At 41.0% G+C, this 11,442-nt stretch overlaps 1 protein-coding gene across 4 annotated transcripts in view; it reads right to left on the reverse strand.

Moving 5' to 3' along the window:
- The window catches only part of hvcn1 (hydrogen voltage gated channel 1), a 21,178-nt gene extending 11,818 nt beyond the window's left edge, over positions 1-9,360 (reverse strand). The window contains exon 1 of one of the 4 annotated variants that reach the window (XM_012961072.3): positions 9,270-9,360. The gene's annotated coding sequence lies outside the window, so the exon portion shown is untranslated. 4 annotated transcript variants of the gene reach the window in all.
- Between the last annotated feature and the right edge of the window lie 2,082 nt (positions 9,361-11,442).

The following is an 11,442-nucleotide window of genomic DNA, read 5'->3' on the forward strand; positions in this document are numbered from 1 at the left end:
ATTAAAGGGGTGGTTCACTATAATAATCATACCCTGCATCAGAAAGATCTTTGAAAAGGCTCACTGAGGTCCACTGAGAATTTGTCAGCTGATATCTGATTAAAAAATGCTTGCTTAGTGAAGAGAAAGCCATATACAAATTATATAATGAAGGTGAACCACCCCTTTAAGTATATGATGACAATTCAGTGCTGTCCCCACACACCCCCTATTCCAATGTGGGGTTCTGCCAGAAAATAATCAATATATAGAACACCTTGGTGCCTCGACGGTTACTTGCTTAATAAAGTCTCTTGTTCTTCCAGCTAACTGATAAAAGGCGCACATTTTCTGCAGCAAGGGGAGTATATGGATTTTTAATTCAACCTACAGTCCTTAAGAAATCATTGTACATCCATGCTGAATTTTCTAGGGTGTAAGGATTCACAGGGCTTATTAATTTAAGGCTTGGAACTCCATATTTCTCCTTCTAATTTTCCAAGTCCCCAGTTACTAGTACTGTACAATTATCTGCTGTAATGTATTTGTAGTTACAAAAATGAGCACAATACTGCAGTATTATATAACCTGAGTTTTCTCAAATTACAACACCTAGACAACTTGGGAAACTCCAGAAATGTATAGGTGGAATGTGTGTTTTTGTGTGAGGCTGAGCAATACCAATACAAATACAAATGTGTGTGTATAGTGGGTGTATAGATAAGGTAGTGAAACAGATCACATACCATCACCAGAGCCACTCTGGAAGTTCCCACACTTTCTCAGCTAAAATGATAGGCTGCACCCACGCTCAAGTAACTTATATAAAGCACAATACAATTTGACAAACTGATTGGTCTGCTATGCCAGCAGCCCTCATTGGCTGTTTCTATACACAATCAAGACAAATTTCAAATTGAGAATTGTAATATACAGCATTACATCACTATAGTCTAAATTACACCACCAATGAATTTCCCTATTAAGATAACCTCAAGGACTCATATTAACTGTTTGCCAGCTACTGCCGTGGTATCAACTAGATTCTTCCTACCAATAATGCCATAAAGCGAAATCATTTTTTAAATGTATTGGTCTTCGTGTCAATGGCACTGTATTTACACAATATACTTTTTGCATAATGAAAGTACAGTTAGTGGCACATGAGAAGATTTGTCGCCCTGCGACAATTCTTCGTTACTGCTGGCGACTAATCTCCCTGTGTGCCACTGCCCTTATAGGATCTATTATCCAGAATGTTTGGGACCTGGGGTTTTCCAGATAAGGGATCTTTCTGTAATTTCAATCACCAGACTTTAGGTCTACTTAAAGGAGAAGGAAAGGTTAAGTCACTTGGGGGTGCCAAAATGTTAGGCACCCCCAAGTGACTTAGAACGCCTACCTTGTACCCCGGGCTGGTGCCCCCGTACGGAGAGAACAGCACCAGCCCGGGGCAGCTGCCGGCGCTACCTGCTTCCTCCTCGCTTGCGCGCGCATGCGCAGTAGAGTGAAAAGCCGAACTTAAACATTAAAGTCGGCTTTTCACTCTACTGCGCATGCGCCGGCCCACGGATTTTGGCAGCAGCGTGCAAAGGTAGGAGGAAGCGGTGTCTACAGGTGCCCCGGGCTGGTGCTGTTTTCTCCTAACGGGAGCACCAGCCCGGGGTACAAGGTAGGTCATGTAAGTCACTTGGGGGTGCCTGACATTTTGGCACCCCCAAGTGACTTAGCCTTTCCTTCTCCTTTAAAATCATTTAAATATTAAATAAACCCAAAGGGATTGTTTTGCCACTACTAGGTATTTATGTAGCATAGCTTGGTTCATTTTTATTTTCTATTTTATTTTTACAGAGAAAAAAAGGAATACTTTTTCAAAATTATTCTGAATGATTTAATTAAAATTTAGTCCATGGGGATGGCCTCACATACTACGGAGCTTTCTGGATAACAGATATTATATATCTATATGTAATTCTAAGCAAGTTTTCAGTATACATTCATAAAACATTTTCAATAGTTTTAACCTTATTTGTGCATGTAGGGCTAATGGCACACCGGTTGGTTTCTCTGATGTATATACAGCAATTGGTTGAAATCAGTGCTTATTTATGGGTTTCAAAGGGGGGAATAGTTACATGTACGCAATCAAGACTGAGGTTTTTTAATTTGTAAATAATTGTAAAAACTATATATATTTTCCCACTTTGACATTATGGACTATTTTGTGCAAATCAGTGACATAATTTTCCAGGTTGCAACAAAATACAAATAATGATGGAAATCAATGTGTCCACCATTTCTACAATCAAATACCTTTCTTGTAACTGATGTGCCACATACAATGTCATGCACTAAATACATTTTTTTAATTCTATTTTAGTTTTTGTTAATTTAAAATAAGGCAGTACTGGAACTTTCAGGTAGTCTACATTACAGCTAATGGCAGGCAACTAAATCTTGATAATGAATATGCCTAAAAATGCCCCAAAATTATTTAAACATTAAATAAACCCAGTGGGATTGTTTTGTCTCCATTAAGGATTAGTTATATCTTTGTTAGGATCAAGTACAAGTAACTGCTTTATTATTAAAGAAAAAGTCATTTTTTTAGAATTTGAATTATTTACTTATAATGGAGTCTATGGGAGATGGCCTTTCCATAATTTGAAACTTTCTGGATAACGGGTTTCCAGATAACAGATCCAGTAGCTGTATACTGTACTTAATACACCAACCTAAAGTTTCAGCAGTAATGATCCAGGCCTTCAAACCTGTCACCGGGGTTCCCCATCTTGGAAAGTGTCAGTGACACTCACATGCTCAGTGAGCTCTGGGTGGCTTTTGAGAAGCTAAGCTTAAGGTGGCCACACACGTGGCGATTTGGGATCTTTCGCGCGACCATCGGTCGCACGAAAGATCGTTCAATCAGCCACTAACCGTTCAGGGCTGAAATGGCAGAAAAGGAGGTAGAAACAATAGGATTTCTACCTCCTTCTGCCGATTCAGCCCTGACGGCAGATTTTGCTCAGGCGCCTTCTATGGCGCCCGTTCAAAATCTTTAAACCTGGCCGATCGCCGAGTTGACCGATATCAGCAGCCTCCTGCGATATCAGTCAACTCGCCGACTTGCCATACACGCACCGAATATCGTACGAAACTAGGTTTCGTACAATATTATCAGTGCGTGTATGGCCAGCTTAAAGGAGAATGCAAGTCAAAATGTAAAAAGCATACTGCCCAATAGTCCTCCTATTGTTTAGTACACACTTTTGGCTCACCTAATCAAATATTTATCAGTCACACTTACTTCACATTTTCTAGAACAGGCAGCCATCTCTAAAAAGGTATTCTCCCTTCCTTTCCCTCCATGCTTCATACTGCACATATGTCTCATTCCCTCCCCCTCTCCCCTCTGCCAGATCCACTTCTGATTGGCTGGTGGGCATGTTTAGCTCAGAACAGGAGACAGGATCAAGTTACACACATGCTCAGAGAATAGGACGGCTGCCGCTGGCAGCCTTCAGGAATGACAGAGAGATTTCAGTGATGTCACTGTAGTCTTCACACTGCTGTAGGCTGCCAGCACCATATCTCAGAGAAGCAAGCAGGGATCTGAGAATTTAGATATGCAGTAAGTACTTAAAAAGAATGCCTTTAGACTTACTTTTAATTTATATTAATCTTTCATTGTCCTTTAAGGGTTGTTGCAAATTATCAAGCAGATAATGAGGTTTACGCGTCATATAAACTGATACTACAGGGCAAATTATTCCATTCTGATGCTAACAGCACTGATTTCTATGCTGCATGTAATATGAATCTGAAAAAATGGCTAATTACCTTATATGGTGACATTTATATTCTATATATACAGTATACTGTGAGTTGGTCCCTAAACTCAGTAACTGACAGCAGCACAAGGCATTTGCAGTGAATCAGCAGAAAATAATATGGGGAGCTACTGGGGGCATCCTTAGAGGCACAGATCTTTCCTGCTAAAGTGTTATTGTTGCCTTAGGCTACCCTACTTCTTTATTTAGGCTTTAGTTGTCTTTTAAAACATCCCATGTTCCTTTAGCCTGGAAAAAGTTCATGCAGTTTCTCCAGCTGTATATTTCCACTAGCGAACAAATTCCAGAAACTGTCCATTCCACTCACACAGATTTTGAGGCTAGCACACACAACAAAATGTGGTACACACAAAGAATTTTGTGAATTCTGACCTCAGCACATCTTTTAATAATGCGCACACAAGTTTAAAATGTGCACACAAAATATTTTTTTTGCACACATAGCCTAGAAGGAATTAGAGGGAACACTGCCAATGAGTAGCAAAGTAAGTCAGTAAGTATAAGGAGGAATAACATGGGAACCTCTGAAAAATAACAACCATGTTCCTTTGAACCCTTAGTTTGCCCAAGGTCTACCCTTTGCAATACTTGGTAGGAAGTTACCTCATTGCTGCTGTTGTGAAGTCAAATTGACAAACAGATCCAAACCCACCAACAAAAAAAGGAACAAGTGTTAACACACAATATTCCGACCAAGTCTAGCAAAATTCCATAGAAGGCTTTTGGCTGTTTGTATCCTTTATTATATTTTTACAAATTATGGAAAGAACCCTTATCTGGAAAACCACAAGTCCAAAGCAGTCTGGGTAACAGTCCCCATACCTATATTAAGGATTTAGTTAAATCGCAATCCTTTATGAAGTGCTGAACTCTGAATGATTTTCTCTGAACTGTAATTTTCTAAATAGCCCTTCAGTATTAGTTTTCATGCTGTAAGCAATCTAGGCTGTATTACAAATACTTTTATAATACTGACTTGGATTTCTTGCTGTCAATTGTTTGCAGTTTCAAGAGTAAGCTTAAAGGGCAATTCACCTTAAAATTAACTTTAAATGCAATGTAGACAATAAAACCAAGAATCTGACTCTCTTTCTCATAAACTGTTGAACTGGTATGCTCATTGCACGAATAGGGTGTCAATATAAGCCTACAGAATTGCCAGTGTTTTGGGTTCTTTTATCCTTTTCTTAAACGCAATATAGGAGCAATGTGAGTGTAACACAAAAGTATTTGCAGAGATGCAATCGTATTTGTGTCAAGGCCAAACAATACTTCTATTAAATAATGGCCTGGAAAATGTTAAATATTTTTGTGTTCACAGACATCCGCTATGACACTGCTGATTGTGGTCCTCTAGCACTAACAAGCTTCTCCCAGTCCTCTGGGGTGCTGTGTATGCAAACTCAGAATTCAGAGGACCAGAGCATTAGTGATGTGCATGTCAAGAAAAACTTAACCCACATCCAAACTTAACTTGCATAATGTTGCCATTGTAGGACCCCCACCCCACACCTGCGTTTTTCTGCTCTGTACGCTGCATCCACGTGCACCTTAGGTTCCAAGAGAGAAAACCTTCAGGAGCAAAGGAAGAGTGTACTTTCCCCAGTCTGACCCGCACCACATAAACCTGCAATGGTCACCAACTTTTTAACCCTACCCGTAGAGCAGGGATCCCCAACCTTTTACACCCGTGAGCCACATTCAAATGGAAAAAGTGCTGGGGAGCAACACAAGCATGAAAAAGGTTCCTGGAGGTGCCATATAAGGGCTATAATGGGCTACTTAATAGCCCCTATGTTGATTGGCAGCCTACAGAAGGTTCTGTTTGGCATTATACTTGGTTTTAATGCAACCAAAACTTGCCCAAAAAGCAAGGAATTCAAAAATAAGCACCTGCTTTGAGGCCACGGGGAGCAACATCCAAGGAGTTGGGGAGCAACATGTTGCTCACGAGCCACTGGTTGGGGATCACTGCCGTAGAGGAAAGAGGACCACACCAGAAAATCACAGCAGGTATGTTTTTGGAGCTCTAATATTAAAGACAATTTCAAATGGCTGCTGGCTGTATGTAGAAGCATGGCAACTTCTATGCCATTTACATTTTTTTATGTAGTAATGTTTTTATGGGTGCACCAAGTGACTTTGTAATGAAGGCCTACGGGTTCAGTGTCAGCTATTTTAATATAGAACAAAGTGTAGATAAGGGCACCTTACAGTAAACATTACTTACCGTGTCCTGAAGATAAAAAGCTTAGGTGGCTCTACATAAAACTTTATATAACCAACTCGTTATCGCAGTTCTGCAATAACAGTCTAACTGTCTAACTAATGCTCGGGATCTGGGGTTTTCTGGATAAGGAGTCTTTCCATAATTTGGATCTCCAAATCATTTAAACCTTAAATAAATCCAAAAGGGTTACTTTGCTGCAATTATGAATGTATGCAGCATAGTTACCATCAAGCACAAGGTACTGGTTTATTACTGCAGAAAAAGGAAATAATTAAAAAAAAAAATCTTAATTATTTGATTAAAATGATGTCTATGTGAGATGGCCATCCCATAATGCTAAACTTTCTGCATAACAGGTTCCCGCATAACTGTACCTGTATATGAAAAACCTAAAGACATGACATTACAGGCAGCTTTCCACTTTGGGTCCTCGCTGATTCACAATGTGTATGAGTCAAATGACTTCTCTGTGGTTTAGTGAATGGGGCCCAAGTTGTAAGATCTAGTGAGCCCACTGGTACTATCATTACAGCCTACAAACCTGTCAGCTGTTGTACAGAAATACATGGAGGGAAAACTAACTAGCTCAGCTATCCAACAAACTTGACTAATTTAATAGTTAACAAGACATGTTTATGATGTAACTCAGTTATAAACAGAAAGTTAATGGAACAGAAGGGAAACCCAGGGCAAAAGTGAGTTGTGTTTCAACAGCCACAGTGAGTGACCCAGTTGCACATGGATCAGCAAATAGAAGCACAAAGTATAAAAGCACTGTTACAAATGATTGGTTTACAGAATAAAACGTATAAATCCCCCCAGGCTATAAATACTATTTTTCATCTTAAATTCATATGGACGCAGACGCTATTCCAATACAAGATACCACAGAATAGTATGAGAGCGCAGATCACATGGCACCGGGTGACTGTACCGTGAATCCCACTGTCAAACACTTCTATAGATTTGCTTACTGTCTGCTTCCCATCATCCGTTGCCCTGCGGCCCTATAGGAGCTTTACTTATATCTGCGATAGTAAAGCTCCGGACCGTTGCTATAGTGATTGCAGCAACTTCAGTCTCTATAGCTGCAGAACAGCTACCTGAAACTTGTTGCAACATCTTTAGCAGCGTTGTACTACATATGCCTGGCACAGTGTACTCACCGACACAAGCCAGCTGTATGCCCCCAGTTACCGCCCGATACCTTGGCCGCTACAATCACTTGACGCTCCCCTGCACTCGTAACTTATCTACTAAGCAGTTTTGTGTTCAGCGGATGGATCCCACTAACAGCACTTCCTCTCAGCTCCCTCCCCCGCTACCATTTCTACAACTAGCAGCCAACTGTACTGTCAGGAAAAATAGTTCTGCTAAACTACCTCCATGTCATCCCCTCACTGCTGCAGACACCACCTTACATCTATACCTGCTATACCTGCTATCCCACAGTCCTTTTCCCAGAGGCTATTATCCCCTCACCGCTAGAGACACTATACAAACACTATATATGCTAGTGCTATCCCGCAGTCACAGTCTCTTACAAGAGGATATTATCCTTTCAACACAACAGGCACATACAGCCTACTATTACTGCCCACAAACACAGAAAAGTAGAGGAAATTATCTGCCTGGGAGTTGGTGCATAAGGGGCAAAGAGAGAGAATGACAGCGCTGCCTGGGAGTTGGTGCATAAGGGGCAAAGAGAGAGAATTACAGCGCTGCCTGGGAGTTGGTGCATAAGGGGCAAAAGAGAGAATTACAGCGCTGCCTGGGAGTTGGTGCATAAGGGGCAAAGAGAGAGAATTACAGCGCTGCCTGGGAGTTGGTGCATAAGGGGCAAAGAGAGAGAATTACAGCGCTGCCTGGGAGTTGGTGCATGGGGTCAGGTAGAGAATTAGAGAGCTGCCTGGGAGTTAGGACATGGGGGGAGAGAATAAGGAGGGCAGGCTGCTGGGGGACTGACTGGCTGTTGCAGGCATGTGACACAGATGTTCAGAAATTGATCTGTTTCTAACCTTTCTGCTGCCGCCTCAGCTCACATACATTCTGCCTGAACAGTCCTACTTCCTGTCTGCTGTTTGTTCCAATGGCTTCCCGTGCTGCTGAAAATGTTGTTCTTCCAGCAGTTCTGCAGCAGAATATCTGTAGCACAGACTTGATCAGAGTGACTCCAGGGGGTGGGACAGAAAATAACTCCAGCAGGGGAGAAGGAGGGAAGTGTAGAAGTTCACCCCAAGTGTAGAATGAAGGAGTTTGGAAGCTTTGAAGGACAGAGGGAAATTTCATGGTTCTGGAGAAATTTAGTAAACTATGGAGCTGTAACACTTAGCAATCAGAAATCTGAATGGTTGCTGTGGGTAACAATTCTAAAATAAATGACCCTACCTGGTAGCATACATGCCCAGGTGGCCTGGATACAGTATATGGTAACAATCAGCCAAACTGCCAAACCGAGTCTTGGCTTGGACTGTACTTGACCAACGTTATTGGTCAACTTTATCTGGGAGAACACAATCTAGAACAAGTTAGTTAATGCAACAGAAAAGTGGAAGAAAACTCTGTGACTGATGCTGTGCTTCAATCAGTGTCGGTCTGGGTCCCCAGGGGCCCACAAGAAAAACCTTAGACCCTAGGCCGGCTTTCCAAACTATTTTTCCTCCATTCCTCACCCAACCTCTTTATTCTCCTAGTCTCTTTAATTTACATGCTAGCATCTATTCTTCCATCTCTTTATTCCCATTCAGAATTAGGGAATGACCATGAAACAAGCTAAATGGTCAGGAGCAGGAGGGCCCAATTACACCTGGGCCCACCGGGAGTTTTCCTGGTATCCTGGTGGGCCAGTCCAACACTGGCTTCAATAGACAATGACCAAACTGCACAAAAACCATAAGGTACAAAACCATGGTTCCAAAGTCTTGGTCCCCTCAACAAAAGTTGCAAAATACTGGGAGAGTCCAGGACTCATGACTTCTGTGAAAATATCCAAATGACTGGCACTTAATTAGATTTGTTTCCTTTGAGCTTCCCATCACTTGCTGCCCACAGGCATATACATGGTTTACCTACTTTCTGCTGTCCTGATGCTTCGTTGTTATTGTAATAGCAGCAATCTTGCAGTTGCCAGACCTCTCACTTGTTCTTCATCAGTGTCTATAACTGCAGGAAAACACCATTTACTGGGTAAGCATAGCACCTCTACTTACCTCTCAACTATTCAGTAACAGCCTGGTTGTATAACCGACGTACGATTAGGGCCAGATGTACAATTACTTCTGTTGCTCCTTGTTCTGGCAACTTATGTACTGAGCTGTTGTGTAAATAGAATGAATCCCACTAACAGCACTTCCTCTCAGCTCCCTCCCTCAGCATACTCTTAGAATCTTGTCACTTGCACTTACTGCTTTATCATGTTATATGTGTAAACAGTAAACATTGTGTCACATTAACATCATAAGTCAAAGAAACATGGACAAAAGGAAACAAACACCAACATTATGTATAAAAGTATGCAATTACCAACAAGTAGGGTGGGGGGCAGCAGGCACAGACTATAAGCTTAAAGCGCAAGGAAAGGGTAATACTTACACTGGGAGTGCCAATATGTTTGAAGACATGCCAATTCGCACCACTGTTTTACCTTTTGCCAAACGCTAGGGTCAAAGGTAGGGTGCAATATGCCATTTTGTACCATTGCGATAGGTCATTTAGTCATTTAGTCTGACAGGTTTGAAAATTTCAGTCAGATAACAGTAAAATCTGCACAGTGTATCTGACAATTTTCTTGGGTGACCTACAATGTATTTCCGGGACGTCACAATTTCATACGATTGTTTGCCAATTATTTTATGTTCAGAAGATTCTCCAGTTTGTTATTTTTAGGACTTTATCCTACAATTTCAATCTGAATGTTAATTTTAGATTGTTGCATTTAAACATATGATTGATGTCCAAATGTTTGCCGGAAGAAGACTAAAATCTGAACATGTATGGCCAGGCCCAAGTGCAATCATTACCCCTGTTCCCATGATATTTATGTTAGTGCTAAACACCCTTTCACTCTAATGGGAAGTGCGGTATGCTATAATAAATATTCTCCTAGCTAACATCAGTACATGAAGCCAGGGTAACCAGACCAAGGACAGAAAAATGGGTTTGACACTGCTATTGTAAAATTATTTAAAGAAGATAAAACTGGTATGGTTGCATAAGTGCATTAGGCTTTTCTCCTAATCGTAACTGGGAAATGAGTAAATAAGCTGACTGTGACGTCCATATTTTTTTAACCCATGAAATGCGGTGTTATACTGATTTTATATAGGTTTGTCATAAAACAAGCGTAGGAGCGACTTTAGGTGTCTGAAAACCCCACACATAGTCCAGAGATATATAATTTAGTGTTCAAAATAAAGTTAATAATCTCCAGTTTGCTGTTTTAATTTAATTAATAATCAATATTTCCTTTCATACCTCTCTCTAAAGTGAAACTTTATGTGCTACCTAAGTTCACGTATGCTAGGATACATGAGCGCAGAACCCAGAAATACAGAATGATTATGAGGCTGTATATAATATTTACACAAATGCCTGTAAGACTGGTGTAATTTGGTTATGGGGGAGAGAGGTAGCAGACATAGACAGTACTGCAGTTACCAAACTAGTACAGAGCTCTGGCTCAGGTTGTAAGAGTTATCACTAGAAGCAATTGGGGCTTAGTACTGCAGCAGCGGTTAATAGCTTACCCTTAACATCCACTTTTTTTCACCTGTCTAAATAAACATATAATATATAGCATTTTTTAGTAACATTGCTCCATTTCATTATAGTGGTTGCATTTCCACATCCAATTTTTAGTTTGCAAATGAACTGCGCAGTAATACCAGAAGTCATCCAGTGTATGCCAAGTTAAAGGAGAATGCAAGTCAAAATTTAAAAAGCATACTGCCCAATAGTCCTCCTATTGTTTAGTAAAAACGCCACACTTTTGGCTCACCTAATCATATATTTACTCAGTCACACTTACTTCACATTTTCTAGAACAGGCAGCCATCTATAAAAATGTATTCTCCCTTCCTTTCCCTCCTTGCTTCATACTGCACATGTGTTTCATTCCCTCCCCCCCCCCTCCCCTCTGCCAGATCCACTTCTGATTGACTGGTGGGCATGTGTAGCTCAGAACAGGAGACAGGATCAAGTTACACACATGCTCAGAGAATAGGAAGGCTGCCGCTGGCACCTACAGGAAGGGAAGAGACATTTCAGTGATGTCACTGGAGTCTTCACACTGCTGTAGGCTGCCAGCACCATATCTCAGGGAAGCAAGCAGGGATCTGGGAATTTAGATATGCAGTAAGTACATAAAAATAATGCCTTTAGACT

Source organism: Xenopus tropicalis, chromosome 1 (assembly GCF_000004195.4).
Source record: "Xenopus tropicalis strain Nigerian chromosome 1, UCB_Xtro_10.0, whole genome shotgun sequence".
NCBI classification, from domain to species: domain Eukaryota; kingdom Metazoa; phylum Chordata; class Amphibia; order Anura; family Pipidae; genus Xenopus; species Xenopus tropicalis.